This window comes from Capricornis sumatraensis, chromosome 1, assembly GCF_032405125.1.
Source record: "Capricornis sumatraensis isolate serow.1 chromosome 1, serow.2, whole genome shotgun sequence".
Taxonomy (NCBI): Eukaryota; Metazoa; Chordata; class Mammalia; order Artiodactyla; family Bovidae; genus Capricornis; species Capricornis sumatraensis.
Genome location: NC_091069.1, coordinates 157709863 through 157731228, shown reverse-complemented (window position 1 = coordinate 157731228; position 21366 = coordinate 157709863).

Below are 21366 nucleotides of genomic sequence, written 5' to 3'. Positions count from 1 at the left end.
TTAATGCCAGATCAAATCCAAGCACTCTGCTGAGTACCAGAGGTCTGGAAGTGAACAAGCCAGATCACTTTTCTGAGGAAGGGATCCCAATCTTTTGGCTAGTGAAAGTGAAATTGCAAGTCACTCAGTCATGTTCGACTCTGCGACCCCGTGGACTATACAGCGCATGGAATTCTTCAGGCCAGAATACTGGAGTGGGTAACCTTTCCCTTCTCCAGGAGATCATCTCAACCCAAGGACTGAACCTAAGTCTCCCACATAGCAGGTGGATTCTTTACCAGCTAAGCCACAGAGGAAGCCCAAGAATACCGGAGTATCCTATTCCCTCTCCAGCAGATCTTCCTGACCCCGGAATTGAACCAGGGTCTCCTTCATTGTGGGTGGATTCTTTACCAACTGAGCTATCAGGGAAGCCTTTTGGCTAAGTAAGATCAAAATAAGATCAAAGAACTACACTAGGAAGGTCTATGATAAGATTTTGCTCAAGACTATTTCAACATAGCATAGAACCACTGATTGAATTAAAGTCAGGAAGGTTTTTCCTGAGAAAGTAGCACTGGAATTCAATGTCTTGTGGGATAAAATAAATAATACAACAGTCCAACTTGATAGAGGGAAGAAATAGTGTTCTATGTATATGCAACATGCTGCAAGCATAAAGCGAATATGCTATATTCTGAGCTGCATGTGACTAGGGAGGTGCTGGGGGGGTGATGTGTAGGTGCCATAAGCTAACCCTTGTATGCTATTTTAAGACACTTCTATTTGACTCAGAAGCCAGAATTGCAGTGTTTTAAGCAGGAGATTCATGACTAGGCTTCTGGCTTTATTAGGGTCTGATGTAGGGGAGCTGATTAGGAGAATCTGAGACAGTAGATAAGGAAATAAATCAGGAGAACTTGGTCCTAATGACCCCTTTACCCAACCAAGTCCTCTTCTTCCTGTTAACTTATTTATTTGCTTCTCATCATAAGTGAGATATCTACCTGAGATATTTTAGGGTAAATTTGATTAAAATAGTGATTAAAGATAAAATACACACAGCATTATGAGCAAGTGGTATTCTCAGGTGGCTCAATGATAAAGAATCCATCTGTCAATGCAGGAAATGCAGGAGACATGGGTTCAATCCCTGGGGTGGGACGATCCAATGGAGGAGGAAATGTCAACCCACTGCATTATTCTTGCATGGGAAATCCCATGGACAGTGGAGCCTGGTGGGCTATAGTCCATGGGATTGCAAAAGAGTCGGCAATAACTGAGCAACTGAGGACACACACAGACGCACACACACCAGGAGGAAGTAGAGGAATAAAAGATAAACATGGATCTTTTTTCCTATCAAGAAGCTTTTGTTGAATTGGAAATATTCAGTACCCAAATATCTTTATACAGATAGGATAGAAGGGTGTTCATGAGAGAGATTGAAAGGAAGAAGCTGCTGCTGCTAAATCGCTTCAGTCGTGTCCGACTCTGTGCGACCCCATAGACTGCAGCCCACCAGGCTCTGCCATCGCTGGGATTCTCCAGGCAAGAACACTGGAGTGGGTTGCCATTTCATTCTCCAAAGCATGAAAGTGAAAAGTGAAAGTGAAGTCGCTCAGTCATGCCTGACTCTTCAGTTCAGTTCAATTCAGTTGCTCAGTCGTGTCTGACTCTTTGCGACCCCATGAATCACAGCCCGCCAGGCCTCCCTGTCCATCACCAACTCCCGGAGTTCACTCAGACTCATGTCCAACGAGTCAGTGATGCCATCAAGCCATCTCATCCTCAGTCGTCCCCTTCTCCTCCTGCCCCCAATCCCTCCCAGCATCAGAATCTTTTCCAATGAGTCAACTCTTCACATGAGGTGGCCAAAGTACTGGAGTTTCAGCTTTAGCATCATTCCTTCCAAAGAAATCCCAGGGCTGATCTCCTTCAGAATGGACTGGTTGGATCTCCTTGCAGTCCAAGGGACTCTCAAGAGTCTTCTCCAACACCACAGTTCAAAAGCATCAATTCTTTGGCGCTCAGCTTTCTTCACAGTCCAACTCTCACATCCATACATGACTACTGGAAAAACCATAGCCTTGACTAGATGGACCTTAGTCGGCAAAGTAATGTCTCTGCTTTTGAATATGCTATCTAGGTTGGTCATAACTTTTCTTCCAAGGAGTAAGCGTCTTTTAATTTCATGGCTGCAATCACCATCTGCAGTGATTTTGGAGCCCCCCCAAAGAAAGTCTGACACCGTTTCCACTGTTTCCCCATCTATTTTCCATGAAGTGCTGGGACCAGATGCCATGATCTTCGTTTTCTGAATGTTGAGCTTTAAGCCAACTTTTTCACTAACCACTTTCACTTTCATCAACAGGCTTCTTAGTTCCTCTTCACTTTCTGCCAGAAGGGTGGTGTCATCTGCATATCTGAGGTTATTGATATTTCTCCCGGCAGTCTTGATTCCAGCTTGTGTTTCTTCCAGTCCAGTGTTTCTCATGATGTACTCTGCATATAAGTTAAATAAGCCGGGTGACAGTATATAGCTTTGACATATTCCTTTTCTTATTTGAAACCAGTCTGTTGTTTCATGTTCAGTTCTAACTGTTGCTTCCTGACTTGCATATAGATTTCTCAAGAGGCAGGTCAGGTGGTCTGGTATTCCCATCTCTTTCAGAATTTTCCACAGTTTATTGTGATCCACACAGTCAAAGGCTTTGGCATAATCAATAAAGCAGAAATAGATGTTTTGCTGGAACTCTCTTGCTTTTTCCATCATCCAGTGGATGTTGGCAATTTGATCTCTTATTCCTCTGCCTTTTCTAAAACCAGCTTGAACATCACAGACTTATGCTGCAGGCAGGTTATATAAGGCTTTTGTTTCCTTTAAAGAATCTATATTTTTATACTTCCAAGAGAACCTGTTGAAGGGATACAAAAAATGCCAGATATCATTGATTGTTGTAAACATTCATTCCAAAAATGTTCATGTAGAAGGTATGTGGAGACAGAATCAAGACAGGGGGCATGGAAGCTGGGAGCTCAATGATGAGTTTATATTCAAGAAAATAGATGATGGTTTATACCACCAAGAACATTTGGTAGTCGCAGTGAAAATGGTCAAGGTTGTCTAGATTAAATTAAAATGTAAGGAAATAAAACAAGGTAATGGGACAGATTAACTGGATATGGCACTTCAAAACAGAAATAAATTAAGGATGGTTTCTAGGCTTAAGCAACTGAGTGAGTAATGGAAATATTCATCAAGATGGAGAATATTTGGCAGGAGTTAGGGATGTGTGTAAAGACCTGAGTCTAGTTTAACCTTTATGTTTGAGGTGCTCCAGGGAGATATTTAGATTGGTTTTGGATTAGATTTGGGAATTTTATGTTAATATGGTATTTCAAAACGTGAGACAGAATGAAATTACCCAAGGAGGGAGTACAGATAGAGAAACAAAGAGGGCTGAGGCATCGTAGCAGAGAAGTACAAGCCAGTAAGGGAGACTTGGAAGAAGCAGACAGAAAGATAAGAGAAAAATAAGAGAATGAGATACAATAAAGGCCAACTGAAACAATCTCTTTCAGGCTCCATGTCACAGAGAATGTGATAAGACAAACCGTTGAGAACTGGCCATATGATTTGTCAAGTTAGAGAACTTGGGGAACAAAAATGCTTTATTTCTTACTAATCCATTATTCTCTCTTGATTTAGTCATTATTCAGAAGGAATCTTCACAAAAATCAGTCTTTTTTAAAAAAGCTTATTGATGTATAGTTGATTTATAATATTATATGTTTTAGGTATACAGCATAGTGATTTACTACTTTTAAAACCTATGCTCCATTTATAGTTATTATAAAATATTGGTTATATTTTATATTACAGCCTGTGCTGTACAATATATCCTTATTGCTTATTTATTTCAAACATAATGGTTTGTACCTCTTAATCCTTTGTCCCTATGGTACTCCTGCCTCCTCTATCTCCACTGATAAAAACTAGTTTGTTCTCTATATCTGTGAGTCTATTTCTTTTTTATTATATCATTAGTTTTTTCAATTTTTTAGATTCCCCCATATAGCTGATATTGTCTTTCTCTGTCTGACTTATTTCACTGAGCATAATACCCTTCAAGTTCTTCCATCTCGTTGCATGTGATAAAATTTATTTCTTGGTCTTTGTTAAGGGAATATATACAACCTTTAGGCTTTCTTGGTGTGCACACCATATTCAGTGTCAGCAAAGGCACATTCTCACTCAGAAAAAACAACAACAACAAAATAATGCTAAAATGACCTTGAATACTATAAACGCTGGGCTGGAAAAAGCACAAGCTGGAATCAAGATTGCCGGGAGAAATATCAATAACCTCAGACATGCAGATGACACCACCCTTACGGCAGAAAGTGAAGAGGAACTAAAAAGCTTCTTGATGAAAGTGAAAGAGGAGAGTGAAAAAGTTGACTTAAAGCTCAACATTCAGAAAACTAAGATCATGGCATCTGGTGCCCTCACTTCATGGCAGATAGATGGGGAAACAGTGAAAACAGTGTCAGACTTTATTTTGAGGAGCTCCAAAATCACTGCAAATGGTGATTGCAGCCATGAAATTAAAAGACGCTTACTCCCTGGAAGGAAAGTTATGACCAACCTAGATAGCATATTGAAAAGCAGAGACATAACTTTGCCAACAAAGGTCCATCTAGTCAAGGCTATGGTTTTTCCAGTAGTCATGTATGGATGTGAGAGTTGGACTGTGAAGAAAGCTGAGCGCCAAAGAATTGATGCTTTTGAACTGTGGTGTTGGAGAAGACTCTTGGGAGTCCCTTGGACTGCAAGGAGATGGATGAAACTGGAGCCGATTATACAGAGTGAAGTAAGCCAGAAAGAAAAACACCAATACAGTATACTAACACATATATATGGAATTTAGAAAGATGGCAATGATGACCCTGTATGCAAGACAGCAAAAAAGACATAGATGTGTATAGCAGACTTTTGGACTCAGAGGGAGAGCGAGAGGGTGGGATGATTTGGGAGAATGGCATTGAAACATGTATACTATCATGTAAGAATCGAATCACCAGTCTATGTCCGATGCAGGATACAGCATGCTTGGGGCTGGTGCACGGGAATGACCCAGAGGGATGTTGTGGGGAGGGAGGTGGGAGGGGGGTTCATGTTTGGGATCACATGTACACCCGTGGTGGATTCACGTCAATGTATGGCAAAACCAATACAGTATTGTAAAGTAAAATAAAGTAAAAGTAAAAACTTAAAAAAAATAAAGGAGATCAGTCCTGGGTGTTCTTTGGTAGGAGTGATGCTAAAGCTGAAACTCCAGTACTTTGGCCAACTCATGCGAAGAGTTGACTCATTGGAAAAGACTGATGCTGGGAGGGATTGGGGGCAGGAGGAGAAAGGGATGACAGAGGATGAGATGGCTGGATGGCATCACGGACTCGATGGACGTGAGTTTGAGTGACCTCTGGGAGTTGGTGATGGACAGGGAGGCCTGGCGTGCTGCAGTTCATGGGATCACAAAGAGTTGGACACGACTGAGTGACTGAACTGAACTGAACTGACTATATTTCTGCTTTCAACTATTTAGAATTTTAAAAATCCCATTACTCTCAGTCCACTAGTGTTTCTGATTTTATATATATATATATGGTTCTGAATTTAGACAGAGAAACATAATCACTATCTGTTTTCCTAAAGCATTCACTTCTCACTGTATCATAGCTGGCTATTGCCATCTTTATAACTGAAGAGAAACAGGGTCTACTTCTACTTTTCACCAAATGTAGTTAAGATATAGTTTTATAATTCGATACATTTTGCAATTAAGACATTATTTTTTAGAGGAGTTTAAGGTTCACAGCAAACTGTAGAGGAAGGAACAGAGATTTCCCATATATCCTCTGCCCTGACTCCTGCATAACCTCTCCATAGTTCAACAAAATTCTGACAAAGATGGTGATATAACGCAAGAGATTAAAAAAAATAAATGCAGGGGCAAACTGTGCACAGAATGTTTCCTTTTCAGAAGAATACTTACTGAAACAAAATACACACACACACACACACACACACATTTTTCTCCTTCCCCTAAAATGAAACAGCAGCTCCTCTCCAAAATAAATAAATTCTCTCACTTGAGAGGCAAAAGCTATGTGAGGGGACATACACTTCTGGCATTGTGATTAGAAAATGTGGGCCAATCTTCCCAACATGAACAAACAGAAAACCTAATCACAGTATTTTTTTTTTAAATCTGCTTGAAGTTATCAAAGATAACAAGGCACTGAAAAATTAGGAATCTAAGGTCTTGAGGAAGAAAAAACTCAGATAGGGAACCCTAGTATATGGAAAATGCCAAAAGACAAGTGAGAAGCTAAGCACAGCTTTTGATAATCTTATGGGGTTGGTGGTGGTGGTGGTTTAGTGGCTAAGTCATGTCTGGCTCTTGCAACTCCATGAACTGTAGCCTGCCAGTCTCCTCTGTTCATGGGATTCTCCAGGCAAGAATACTGAAGTGGGTTACCATTTCCTTCTCCAGGGGATCTTCCCAACCCAGGAATCAAACCCGGGTCTCCTGCATTGCAAGCAGATTCTTTACTGACTGAGCTATGAAGAAAGCCGCTATGGGGTTGGGAGTGACACAATTTAAGTCCAGAGTCTTCCAAGGAAAAAATGCCTATAAACGCACATGGTAAGGGCTTCACTCTAGCAGTTAGTGTGAACTAGACTGGTCTGCTTCTCACAGGATGAGGAAGTCCAACTTCATATCACCTTGTTTCCTATAATTAGATTAAATTCATAGAAGGTTATTAGTTCTAAAAACATACATCCCTTTGGAGAAAGAGGACTTAACAGTAAGCTTAATTATACATGACTTATGCAATTTATGTTACCAAAACTTAAATTATCAGACACATGAAAATAAAAAGAATGTTTTTTAAAAGAAAAGTATGGATAATAGAGTCAGACACTCAAAGATTTCGGGTAATGGATTTATACAAAGTCTTTAAAATAATATCCTGAATATGTTTCAGTTAATGGTATTACATGATGACTTTAATATCAGTATCCTGAATATGTTCAAAGAAATAGATATAACTGAGAGATTCTGAAAAGAAATGGCCTTTAAGAAAATATAAATCTGGGTACTGAAAGAAAATAAAAACTAACTGAAATTAAGAATGTGATGGAAAGATTTCACACCAGATTACAAACACCTGAAGATATTATTAATAAAATGGAAGATAAGTCAGAACACTGTGAGAAGTACAGTAGGTAAAAATGATGGAAAACAGACAAAATGACATGAATACTTGAGGGTTATAGAGTAGAAATCTACCTTATATGTGATTGGTGTCCCAGAAAGAGAAGAAAGAATGGAATAGAAGCAATTTGTGGAAAGACATGGCTACAATTTTTTAAATCATTACAGTTTTGAATATAATAACTCAAGAATAGCAATGAACCCGAAGCAGGAAAAATACAAAGAAAATTGTACCTAACATAGCCCAGTAAAACTTTGGATAAGGAAAAAGGATAAAGACCTTGAAAGCAGACATAGAAAATAATAATAAAAGGAGCAGCAATTAGGGAAAAACAGGCCTCCCCATCCCTCAGAAAGAATCTGAAAAGAGGATTGTGTTAGTCATCTATCTGTGCATAACAAATTATCTCTAATTTAGTTGATTAAAGCAGTGAACATTTATTGTTTTATAGATTTTGTGTATTAATCAGGAAGCAGCAATGCTGTGTAGTTCAGGCTCAAGTTCTCTCAGGAGACTGCATCCAACTGTCCACTTAGGTGTGGTTATCTTAAGCTTCACACGGCAGATGGCCTTTATCTGAGCTCACACAGGTGGCTAGCAGCAGGCTTCAGAAGATCTTCCATGTTTTCTCACATAGTTGCCTCATTTCCTTACTCTATGGGCTGCCTCGTAGTCTGCCTGAGTGTCATCACGGCACTCTTTCCTGGGCAGACTTTCTGTAGGCCAGCTGGCTTTCCTCAGAGAGAGAATGAGAGAGAGAGCATGAACAAGGAAGTCAATGTCTTTTTATAACCTAACGTCCAGAGTGACATCCCATCACTGCCTCTGTGTTTTATTTACAAAAATTAAGTCACCTGGTGGCTTTGTTCTTTCGTGTGTGTGTGTGTGTGTGTGTGTGTGTGTGTGTGTGTGTGTATGCACACACTCAGTCACATCCGACTCTTTTATGACCCCACGGATCATAGCCCTCCAGGCACCTCTGTACGTGGAATTTTCCAGGGAAGAATCAGTTCAGTCAGTTCAGTCACTCAGTCGTGTCTGACTGACTTTGCAACCCCATGGACTGCAGGATGCCAGGCCTTCCTGCCCATCACCAACACCTGGAGTATTACTCAAACTCATGTCCATTGAGTCAGTGATGTCATCCAGCCATATCATCTTGCGTCATCCCCTTCTCCTCCTGCCTTCAATATTTCTCAGCATCAAGCTCTTTGCAAATGAGTCAGTTCTTCACATCAAGTGGCCAAAGCATTGGAATTTCAGCTTCAACATCAACTCTTCCAATGAATGCTGAGGACTGATTTCCTTTAGGATGGACTGGTTGGAGTCCCTTGCAGTCCAAGAGACTCTCAAGAATCTTCTCCAACACCACCGTTCAAAAGCATTAATTCTTCAGTGCTCAGCGTTTTTTATAGTCCAACTCTCACATCCATACATGACTGCTGGAAAAACCATAGCTTTGACTAGATGGACTTTGGTGGCAAAGTAATATCTCTGCTTTTTAATATGCTGTCTAGGTGGGTCATGACTTTTCTTCCAAGGAGCAAGCATCTTTTAATTTCATGGCTGCAGTCACCATCTGCTGTGATTTTAGAGCTCCCCAAAATAAAGTCTATCTCTGTTTCCCATCTATTTGACATGAAGTGATGGGACTGGATGCCATGATCTTCGTTTTCTGAATGTTGAGATTTAAGCCAACTTTTTCACTCTCCGCTTTCACTTTCATCAAGAGGCTCTTTAGTTCTTCTTCACTTTCTGCCATAAGGGTGGTGTCATCTGCATATCAGAGGGTATCGTTATTTCTCCTGGCAATCTCGATTCCAGCTTGTGCTTCATCCAGCCCAGCATTTCTCATAATGTACACTGCGTACAACTTAAATAAGAAGGGTGACAATATACAGTCTTGACTTACTCCTTTCCCTATTTGGAACCAGTCTGTTGTTCCATGTCCAGTTCTAACTGTTGTTTCCTGACCTGCATACAGGTTTCTCAAGAGGCAGGTCAGGTGGTCTGGTATTCCCATCTCTTTCAGAATTTTCCACAGTTTATTGTGGTCCACACAGTCAAAGGCTTTGGCAGGATCAATAAAGCAGAAATAGATGTCTTTTTGGAACTCTCTTGCTTTTTTGATGATCCAGCAGATGTTGACAATTTGATCTCTGGTTCCTCTGCCTTTTCTAAAACCAGCTTGAACATCTGAAAGTTCACGGTTCACATACTGTTGAAGCCTAGCTTGGAAAATTTTGAGCATTACTTTACTAGCGTGTGAGATGAGTGCAATTGTGTAGTAGTTTGAGCATTATTTGGCATTGCCTTTCTTTGGGATTGGAATGAAAACTGACCTTTTTGAGCCCTGTGGCCACTGCTGAGTTTTCCAAGGTTGTGGGCAAATTGAGTGCAGAACTTTTACAGCATCGTCTTTTAGGATTTGAAATAGCTCAACTGGAATCCTATCACTTCCACTAGCTTTGTTTATAGTGATGCTTCCTAAGGCCCACTTGACTTCACATTCCAGGATGTCTGGCTCTAGGTGAGTGATCACCATCGTGATCATGTGGGTTGTGAAGATCTTTTTTGTATAGTTCTTCTCTGTATTCTTGCCACCTCTTCTTAATATCTTCTGCTTTTGTTAGGTCCCTACCATTTATGCCCTTTATTGTACCCATCTTTGCATGAAATGTTCCCTTTGTATCTCTAAAAATCTTGAAGAGATCTCTTGACTTTTCCATTCTATTGTTTTCCTCTATTTCTTTGCACTGATCTCTGAGGAAGGCTTTCTTATCTCTCCTTGCTCTTCTTTGCAACTTTGTATTCAAATGGGCATATTGTTCCTTTTCTTCTTCGCCTTTTGCTTCTCTTCTATTCACAGCTATTTGTAAAGCCTCCTCAGACAGCCATTTTGCCTTTTTGCATTTCTTTTCCTTGGGGATGATTTTGCTCCCTGCCTCCTGTACAACGTCACAAACCTCTGTCCATAGTTATTTGGGCACTCTGTCTATCAGATCTATTCCCTTGAATCTATTTGTCACTTCCACTGTATAATCATAAGGGATTTGATTTCTGTCATACCTGAAAGGCCTAGTGGTTTTCCCTACTTCCTTCAATTTAAGTCTGACTTTGGCCATAAGAAGTTCATGGTCTAAGCCCCAGTCAGCTTTATACTGGAGTGGTTGTCATTTGTTACTCCATGGGATCTTCCTGACCCAGAGATTGAACCCACATCTGTTACATTTCTACACTGGCAAGTGGATTCTTTACCACTATGCCACCTGGGAAGCCCATTTTCTTCACAGAGCAGCATTCAAGGGTCATGTGGAATCGCTGTTAACAAGTTACTGCAAGTTTAATGTATTAAAACAACCGTTTTTTAAATTCATTTTTGGACTGGGAAATAGCAATGGGCTGAGGTGGATGGTACATATCAGCTGGGGTGTCCAGTGAAGGTTCTTCATTCACACGATGGATGCCTCAGCGGTTCCTGGTCTGACTGTCTCTCTTCACACAATGTCCCATCTGTAGGACCTCTCCATATAGCTTGTATTTTTCACGGCATAGTGATCTCTGGATAATCACATTTCTTACATTGTGTGTGGCTTCCAAAAGTCAGGAAAAGAAAGCCAGTCAAGGGCTATGCCCAGAACCAGTGGAGCATCACTTCTACTGTGTTCATGTCTCCATGGCAGTCACAGAATCATTCTGGCAGCAGGTGGGATCATTGAATGTCGCTTCTTACTTAGGAATTAGGAAGGCCACATTGCAAAAGAAAATTGTTTTAGATATAATGTTTTCATCTTTGGAACACCGTAATCTTTCACATTCTGTTCTCTGGCCATAACAACCCACATCCCATCTACATGCAAAATACATTTACCCTCTCTGTGAAGATTTCATCCCATGATGGCACTGAGGTCACATTTTACTGGTAGGACTCTCAATTTGATCCTTGTTTTGAACTGCTCCTTAAATTGAGAATCTTTTCCTTTCTGAAGCTAGCCCAAAGCTTCTTTGTATATCCTCAAGATCTGTATTGAAAAGTGGCCAGTTCCCTTTTTGTCTCTATTTTCTGCCACTATATTTCATTACACATAAATAAAAAAACAGTTTACTCTTCCAGCATTCTGCCTTAACCTCTGCTAAACCAGGTCCTCTAGTTCAGAGGCATATTTTTTACTTTATACTTCCTTTCATATTATTTATTGCTAAAAAGTGCCCCCTTAACATCTTAAGACAATATGAAGTGAAATTAATTTCTCACATGGTTTCTGTGGATCAGGAATCTGAAAGTACCTTAGATGGACCGTTCTCACTCAGAATCTCCCATCAGGCTACAGTCAAGATGTCAGTGGAGGTTGTATCTCTCTGACAGCATGGCTGGAGGCAGAGAATCAGCATTCAAGATAGCTCATTTAGAGGGAGTTGGCAGGACAATTTAGCACTGTTGGCTTGTGGAAAGCCTCAGTATCAGGACAGCCAGGAAGTCCTCCCAGCATCACAGATGCTTCCTCAAAAGTAAATGATCCAAAATAGAGAGCAAGAAAGAAGCTGCTGTTCCTTTTATGACCTAACATCTAATGTCATACATTTCCATTTCATTAGAGTAGAAACAAGTCAACAAGGTCAGACACACTCAAGGAGGGAAATTAAGCTTCACCTCTTAAAAGTTGGGAGGGGCATACCTAAACATATTGTAAAACCACCATACCTAATTTACCTCATTTTTCTAAAATTACCTAAATGTTGCTATTTTCTATATATTTCTAATATTTCTATCACTGTGTAACAAAAAATTTGAAGTTGAACCGTCCTATGAAGACCTATAAGACCATTTAGAACTAACACCCAAAAAAGATGTCTTTTCATTATAGGGGACTGGAATGCAAAAGTAGGAAGTCAAGAAATGCCTGGAGTAACAGGCAAATTTGGCCTTGGAGTATAGAATGAAGCAGGGCAAAGACTAATTGCCTTCTGCCAAGAGAGTGCACTGGTCATAGCAAATGCCCTCTTCCAGTAACATAAGAGAAGACTCAATACATGGACATCACCAGATGGTTAACACTGAAATCATATTGATTATATTCTTTGCAGCCAAAGATGGAGAAGCTCTATAGTGTCACCAAAAACAAGACCAAGAACTGACTGTGGCTCAGATCATGAACTCCTTATTGCTGAATTCAGACTTAAATTGAAGAAAGTGGGGAAAACCACTAGACCATTCAGGAATGGCCTAAATCAAATCCCTTATGACTATACAGTGGAAGTGACAAATAGATTTAAGGGACTAGATCTGACAGACAGAGTGCCTGATGAACTATGGATGGAGGTTTGTGACATTGTACAGTGGGCAGGGATCAAGACCATCCCCAAGAAAAAGAAATGCAAAAAAGCAAAATGGCTGTCTGAGGAGGCCTTACAAATAGCTGTGAAAAGAAGAAAAGAGAAAAGCAAAGGAGAAAAGGAAAGATAATCCCATTTGAATGCAGAGTTCCAAAGAAGAGCAAGGAGATAACAAAGCTTTCCTCAGAGATCAGTGCAAAGTAATAGAGGAAAACAACAGAATAGGAAAGACTAGAGTTCTCTTCAAGATAATTAGAGATACCAAGGGAATATTTCATGCAAAGATGGACTCAATAAAGGACAGAAATCATACGGACCTAACAAGCAGAAGGTATTAAGAGGTGGCAAGAATACCCAGAAGAATTGTACAAAAAAGATCTTCACGACCCAGATAATCATGATGGTGTGTTCACTCACCAAGAGCCAGACATTTTGGAGTCTGAAGTCAAATGGGCCTTAGGAAGTATCACTTTGAACAAAGCTAGGGGAGGTGATAGAATTCCAGTTGAGCTATTTCAAATCCTGAAAGATGATGCTGTGAAAGTGCTGGACTCAATATGCCAGCAAATTTGGAAGATTCAGCAGTGGTCAGTCTATTTTTTAATTTCCTTTGTTGTGCAGAAGATTTTTGCAGCATAATTCACAGTAGCCAACATATGGACATAACCTACAGGTTCTTTGACAGACAAATAGATAAAGAATATGTGGTATGCAGAATGTAATATTACACAGCCATAGAAGATGAAGGATCTTACCAGTTACAAGAACATGAATGGACTTGAACAATATTATGTTAAGTAAAATAAATCAGAGGGCAAATCTTACATTATTCCACCTATATGAGTTATCTAAAACTGTTAAACTTCTAGAAACCGAAAGAAGATTGGTAGTTTCCAGGGGATGGGGAGAGAGGGAAATGAAAGTTACTGTTCAGTGAGTACAAAGTTATAGTTTTACAAGTCAAATAAGTTCTAGAGATGTGCTGTATAACATAGTGCAACAATATGGCATAGTACATTTAAAAAATTAAGAAGATAATATTATATTAAGTATTCTTGCCACACACAAGCAAAAAGACATAAGAAATCTTTTGGTAGTGATGGATATGTTTGTTACCTTTATTGTGATGATAATATCATGTTGTTGTAGTTGATTAGTCGTTCAGTTGTGTCCAACACTTTGTGACACCATGGACTGCAGCACTCCAGGCTTCCCTGTCCTTCACCATCTCCTGGAGCTCACTCAAACTCACGTCCATCGAGTCAGTGATGCCATCCAACCATATCGTCCTCTGTCATCCCCTTCTCCTCCTGCCTTCAATCTTTCCCATCATCCGGATCTTTTCTATGAGTCAGGTTTTTCACATCAGGTGGCCAAAGTATTGGAGTTTCAGGTTCAGCATCAGTCCTTCTAATGAATATTCAGGATTGATTTCCTTTAGGATTGAGCAATTTCACCTCCTTGCTATCCAAGTCACTCTCAAGTGTCTTCTCCAACACCACAGTTCAAAAGCATCAATTCTTCAGCATTCAGCCTTCTTTATGGTCCAACTCTCATATCCATACATGATTGCTGGAAAAATCATAGCATTGACTATAAGGACTTTTGTCAGTAATGTCTTTGTTTTTTAATACACTGTCTAGATTTGTCATAGCTTTTCTCCCAAGGAGCTAGCATCTTTTAACTTCATGGCTGCAGTCACCACCTGCAGTGATTTTGGAGCCCAAGAAAATAAAATCTGTCACTGTTTCCATTGTTTCCCCATCCATTTGCCATGAAGTTATGGCACTGGATGCCATGATCTTCGTTTTTTAAATGTTGAGTTTTAAGCCAGCTTTTTCACTCTCCTCTTTCACCTTCATCAAGAGGCTCTTTATCTCTTCTTCGCTTTCTGCCAGAAGGGTGGTGTTATTTGCATATCTGAGGTTATTGATATTTCTCCCAGCAATTTTGATTCCAGCTTGTGCTTTATCCAGTCAGCATTTCTTATGATGTATTTTGAATATAAGTTAAATAATCAAGGTGCCAACAGTCCATTGTTCCACGTTTGGTTCTAACTGTTGATTCTTGATCTGTTACAGATTTCTCAAGAGGTACGTAAGTGGCCCAGTATTCCCATCTCTTGAAGAGTTTTCCACCGTTTATTGTGATTCACAGGGTCAAAGGCTTTAGTGTAATGAATGAAGCAGTAGTAGATGTTCTTCTGGAATTCTCTTGCTTTTTGTATGATCCAATGGATGCTAGCAATTTGATCTCTGGTTCTTCTTCCTTTTCTAAACCCAGCTTGAACATTTGGAAGTTCTTGGTTCATAATATCATGAGTATTTGCAAATTGCTAGCATGTATATGATAAGTTGCTCAGCATCACTAATCATCAGGGAAATGGAAATTCATCAAATTGTATATATTAAATATCTGCAGTTTTTAGGAGATCCAAGCAGTCCATTCTGAAGGAGATCAACCCTGGGATTTCTTTGGAAGGAATGATGCTAAAGCTGAAACTCCAGTACTTCGGCCACCTCATGCGAAGAGTTGACTCATTGGAAAGACTCTGATGTTGGGAGGGACTGGGAGGAGGAGGAAAAAGGGACGACCGAGGATGAGATGGCTGGATGGCATCACTGACTTGATGGACGTGAGTCTGAGTGAACTCCGGGAGTTGGTGATGGACAGGGAGGCCTGGTGTGCTGCGATTCATGGGGTGGCAAAGAGTCGGACATGACTGAGCGACTGAACTGAACTGAACTGATACCTTAATAAAGCTGAAAAATAAGATAATGCATGTAAAAGTACTGTAAACACTAAGGCAAATGTTACATATTTAAAAAGTCACCACCATTATTAATATTAAAATATATATGCCAGGCAGGACATAGTTTATAAGCAACCAAAAAAAAAAAAAAAGAAAAGAAAAGATTATGACAGATTTAAGCACAAGGAAGGATATTGGCTATGTCACGGAAGCAATGGGAAGGCTTGAGAATTGAGGTCAGGAATTGTAGGAGTTTATCAAGTATAAAACCTAGCCAGGACCAAATTCCAGGAATAGCCTGGTGAACATGCTATTCTTGGCACCACCAGCGTGCTTACTTCATCCGTATCAGTAGTTCATCACTGCTATAAAATACCGCTGTTGCCACTGGTCACTGTCACAGGAAATGAAACTTCATCTCTGGATGAATAATTCAAATTTTAAATATCTGACTATTTGAGCTTTAGTATTAGATCTGTATCCTGTCTTCTGGAGTCAGTAAAGGGGTGTCTTAACCTGTTTCAGATTTTGCAGTAGAGGACTTGTGGACACAGCGGGGGAAGGAGAAGGTGAGACAAATTGAGAGAGTGATGTCGACATATGTACACTACCATGTGTAAAACAGACAGCCAGCGGGAAGCTGGTGAATAGCACGGGGAGCCCATCTTAATACTCTGTGACGACCTAGAAGGGTGAGATGGAGGGAGTGGAGGGAGATTCAAGGGAGGGCATATAGGCATACTTATGGCTGGTTCACTTTGTTGTACAGCAGAAATCAATACAACATTGTAAAGCAATTATCCTCCAAATAAAAATAATTAAAAATAAAAGAAATCAGAGTCCACCAACATTTCCCATATAGGGATAATTTACACTGATAGCATTTTCTTAACAAAACTTAGGGTAAAGGTCACCCAGAGGTAAAGAAAACTTCCCATCAAGTTTTCAGTAGCCATCACTGTACAGTAATTACTTCTGTAGGGAGCAACATTGACTAACACGTAGTAGTAGGAACTATGCTGTAGCTATTGGCCTGTATCTGTTAATAATTGCTTTTACAGAAAAGAAAGCCAAATAATGGAGCTAGCAAAGATAAGGTAAAAATACAAAAGGAGAGAAAAATGCTTTTATAATTGTACAGAGTGCCAAATTACTTGTGAACAGGAAGGAAAGTGCACAGTTCTAGTCAGACAATGGTAATTATTTAAATGCACATTATATAGGTTATCTGTGGAAAGAAGACAAATCATTTCTTAATTATATATTCATTGGGTTAATTTTCTAATTTTCAGAAGAAAGTATATATTTTGTTTTCATGAAACCCTAAAAATTATTTATTGCTTAGAGTCATAAAGACTACTACAGATTAATTAATTAATTATTGCTAGAGATTAATAAAGATTATTTTATTTTATTTTTTTATTTTTTAAATTGCTTAATTGCTTTTATTTATTTATTTTTTTTTAAATTTTAAAATCTTTAATTCTTACATGTGTTCCCAAACATTTATTTTAAAGTGACTCTTACTCTTATAGCTTTTCATTCAAAATTTCAGCTTTGTTGACTGATCACATTGATTCAATGATGGTCATTGGAATCTTTCCTATGCCATTAATGGAGTAAAATTAAAATAATATTTCAGTCTTACAAGATGATAAACATTATCTTTGGAAATAAATTTATAATGTAAATATTTATATATTCATATATAAAAGCTTCATTTCTATATTTGGAAATATATATATTTTACCTCATGACAAATTTCTAAGAATCAGAATTTTCTCTTCCTGAATAAAGAGTACCAGTTAAGGGATTAAAGGCAGTGTGTTAAGAGGTTTTAGATTGTAGTTTATGCTGAGAGAAAAGACAGAGTTGATTATTTTGTTTTCTTTTGGGAGAGCTCAATCCACATTTCTGAGGTTTATCTTTGGCACAACATATCTAAGTTTACTCATCATGAGTAAACACGTGAAGTGCTAGGAATAATTCCCTGTTGAATTTCTTTCTTTGTGATGAGAATATGGCTTAATCACATTTGAATCCCTTTATAGAGACTCTATAAGCTTGAGTAAGTACAGAATTGGCTCTAGAGTCAGTTTACAGACCTATAAGTATACTCTCTCAGAAGCATGGGTCACTGAGCATTTTCCTGGTCTGTAATGGTTGAGCCTGGGACCTGCGATGCCACTGTGGCACTCCTGGAGCTCACCTTCGACCTCTGTGGAAGGTCTTCATACATATCTATGGCTTCCCCTTGAGCACTTGTGACTCTGGTGGTGGTTTAGTCACTCAGGCGTGTCCGACTCTTTTATCCCCATTGACTAGCCTGCCAGGCTGCTCTGTCCATGGGATTCTCCAGGTAGGAATACTGGAGTGGGTTGCCATTTATTTCCAACCCAGGGATTGAACCCATAACTCTTGCATCTCCTGCACTGCAGGTGAATTCTTTACCACTGAGACACCAGGATAACCTGATTTTATGACTCTCCTTCTGCAAGATTAATCTGACCCCATTAGTGGAGGAGGACAAAAGTGCTGGGAAAGTAATGAATGCCCCAGGAGCGACTCTTAACCAAGGGGGTTTGAGATCAGGGAATAGAACACCCAACTTCAAGCCCTTTGGGTCCTGGAGTTCTGATGTGTGCTCAATTTGGTTTCTCAGAGGCACTCTTGAGACTCAGCCTCAGTTGCTCATAGAAGTGACCCTGTCGTTAACACACTTTCTGCCTCTCTCCCTCCCTTCCCTGACTTACTTCCTCACTCCCTCATTGTGTTTTCTGGGATCATTTCCCAAATATACTCCCAGAACTTATCTCAGGGTCTGCTTTTTTTGTCTTCCTCATGCCAATGTTCATCTAATCTTGTTTTTTTAAGGCCAATAATGTCACTATTCTGGAGACACAAAATTGAGGAAAGAGGAAAGAGTCTCTGCTACCTGACACCATTTGTGAAGTACAAAAAACATCTATTTGTCTCTGAACTTTTACCACGGGGGGCATGGTCTGCCTTGGTGACTATTTATTTCTTTTATGTCTGCCATGATTGGAGGCTCTCTCTCCCAGCATTGGCACAAAGGAATATATGAATGGAAATCATCATTCACAAGAAGAAATCGCTTTGTTGAGATATTTATTCTGATGGATGGCAATCCTTGCTTTTTGGTCACTGTACACTTCTAAGGTATTTTCTTTAAGATTATATAAAATAATTGCCTGAAGAAAAGGGACTTAAAATATTGAAATTCTGTGTTCACAGAGCCCATTATCTCTTGTCCTTGTTTTCCCTCTGTCCAATCTACCCCAACAATTCAGCTTCAATGAAAGTAGGACTTTGTAATACTTTGTTTATTGCTCTGTTATTAATATAACAACAAAAGTGCCTGGAAAATAGTAAATTCTTCATAAATATTTGCTAGATGAATCAATTTAATCAATTCAATTACTTGATGGCCTTACAAACTTGGGCAAATTGATTAGCCTCTCTGGGCCTCTTTTCTCATATGTAAAATGGAGTGGCTGAGGACAATCCCTCCCTTAAATGATTATTGTGAGGTTTGAATGACATTTTGTATATAAATATACTCAATGTAATGACTGACACATAATACATGCTGAAAAGCATAGCACTATAAATTTAATATATTATCTATTGAGACATGACTGTGTGAGAGGTATAATTAGATGTTGGGATTACAGCAATGGAACATACATACAGGGTCACTATGCTCTTCTGGTGGCTCAGACAGTAGAGAGTTCATGTGCAACGTGGGAGACCTGGGTTTGATCCCTGGGTTGGGGAGATCCCCTGGAGAAGGGCATGGCAACCCACTCCAGTATTCTTGCCTAGAGAATTCCTATGGACAGAGGAGCCTGGCAGGCTACAGTCCATGGGGTTGCAAAGTCAGACACAACTGAGTGACTAAGCATAGCACATGTTCATCTAATTGTACTATTGTATAATGAGTGTGATATAATAGATAATCCCGATCTAAAGGTTAAGGAAATTCCATTTTTCTATAGATATTGAATAACTACATATTATAAATCAGGGGAATAACATTTTAAAAACATATCTTAAAATATAGAGATAGACTGTTGTTGTTCAGTCTCCCAGCTGTGTCCAACTCTTTGTGACGCCATGGACTGCAGCATGCCAGGCCTCCCTGTCCCTCACCATCTCCCGAAATTTGCCCAAGTTCCTGTTCATTGCATCAGTGATGCCATTCAGCCATCACAGAGGTAGATTCTTTGGAGAAAATATTAAAGATGTGAATTCTTAAGAAACTACTTCAGTATTTCAAGCAAAAGATAATAACAGTAGTATAATGAATGCCTCTGAGAGACTTTTCTGGATGAAAAACAGAGAGCTGGTTGATGGTTGCTCAGTTAACTGACAGGGGAAAAGGAAAAATAACAGGTAAAAAAAGAGATTTAAGATAACAGTGTGTTCCCTAAAATCTATTGAAGAAAAGCATTACAAAAGAATCAGGAGCAAACAGGACTTGAGGGAGATGAATTGGCTCTTAAAGCTTTGCAGAAAGTGGTAGGAGCATAAGATCCATCCTGTTATCTGGAATGGTGAGCTGGGAAAGTAGAGAAGCTGGCGACGAGGGTGAGAGGAAGATGAGAACTCATGATGTTGCTGGGAGAGGGAGATTGCTCATAGCACATGTGAAAGAAAAGAACAGCAGCGTTTTCTAAGTATTTTCCCAAGGTGGTGTTTCTCCTTGTTTCAAGGTTGCCTCTGTCATCACTTCTGTGTTCAGAGTGACTCAGTTTCTGATTCAACCCAGAGTGCTTCTCTCCAGCTCCCAAAGGAGAACCAGGAATCTTAGTGTCTCTAGTTATACAAACATCACCTTACTCTCGATAAGATATTATTACATCAAATCAAGCATGTTTTCCAACCTTTCTCTTTTCTTTTTTAATCACTAAAAGGTAAAGATTCTTGCCTTTAATGTGAACATAATACCATCATCACACTTAAAAATTCTATTTTTTTAATGTCATCATGTGTAGCCAGTTCAACATTGTGTGTGTGCAATTTCGTGACTCATCTATTCTTTATTTTGGCAATATATCAGCCTTAAATTTTTATTATTTCCAGACTTGGTTTTCTTCCTCCTGCCAAAGTTAAAAAACAAATAAAAAATTGGATTCTCATAAAGGTTCTCCCACTCCTTTGGGGATTTATACAAAATACCACTAACTAAAATCATCTGAAATGACTAGTTTCTATGATTCTGAAAATGTAAACATGTCAGCAAAATCAACTATGGCTCATATAGATGTAGCTCAAAGGCATTAAGGCCTAAAGTAAATGCTGGAGTATGCCTGCTTTCTAAGAGAAGAAAGGGCATTGCAAGTTTATGATTAAATGAAAAACTTCAGTAATTTGAATATATTTCCCAGGAGCCAGAGGGCTAAAAAGATGACCATGCAAGACTTGTGCAAGACTCCAGATTATGAAAAAAGTATATATTATAATAGATAGAAGTGTTTGTTCTTCCATAAGATAAAACATCCTCTGAAAATATCTATTTTGTAGCAGTTGCTCTGTTAGAATTTTAATATGTGAAACAATCTTTACAGTCACTGCATAAAGTAGAAATAATCAAGCCCACACTACAGATTTGTAAAGCAAGGTTGTCTAATGTGCCATAGATTATGTAACAGGTAAATGGATTTGTTCCCAGACTTGTCAGATTTTAAAATGCCTGGTCTTATCATGACTATAACAGGCTGCCTTCTCTGGGCTTCATCAAGGTATAACATCACCAGTTTAAGGATGAGGAAAACCAAATTTAAGATACACATATGTAAACATGATGCTGAGCTGTCCTTTATGGAGAAAATCTGCCCTGTGCACCCCAATGGCAATTGAGGTGAAGGAAGTGAGAATACTGGAGTAGGTTGCCATTTCCTTCTCCAATGCCTGAAAGTGAAAAGTGAAAGTGAAGTCGTTCAGTTGTGTCCGACTCTTAGCGACCCCATGGACTGCAGCCTACGAGG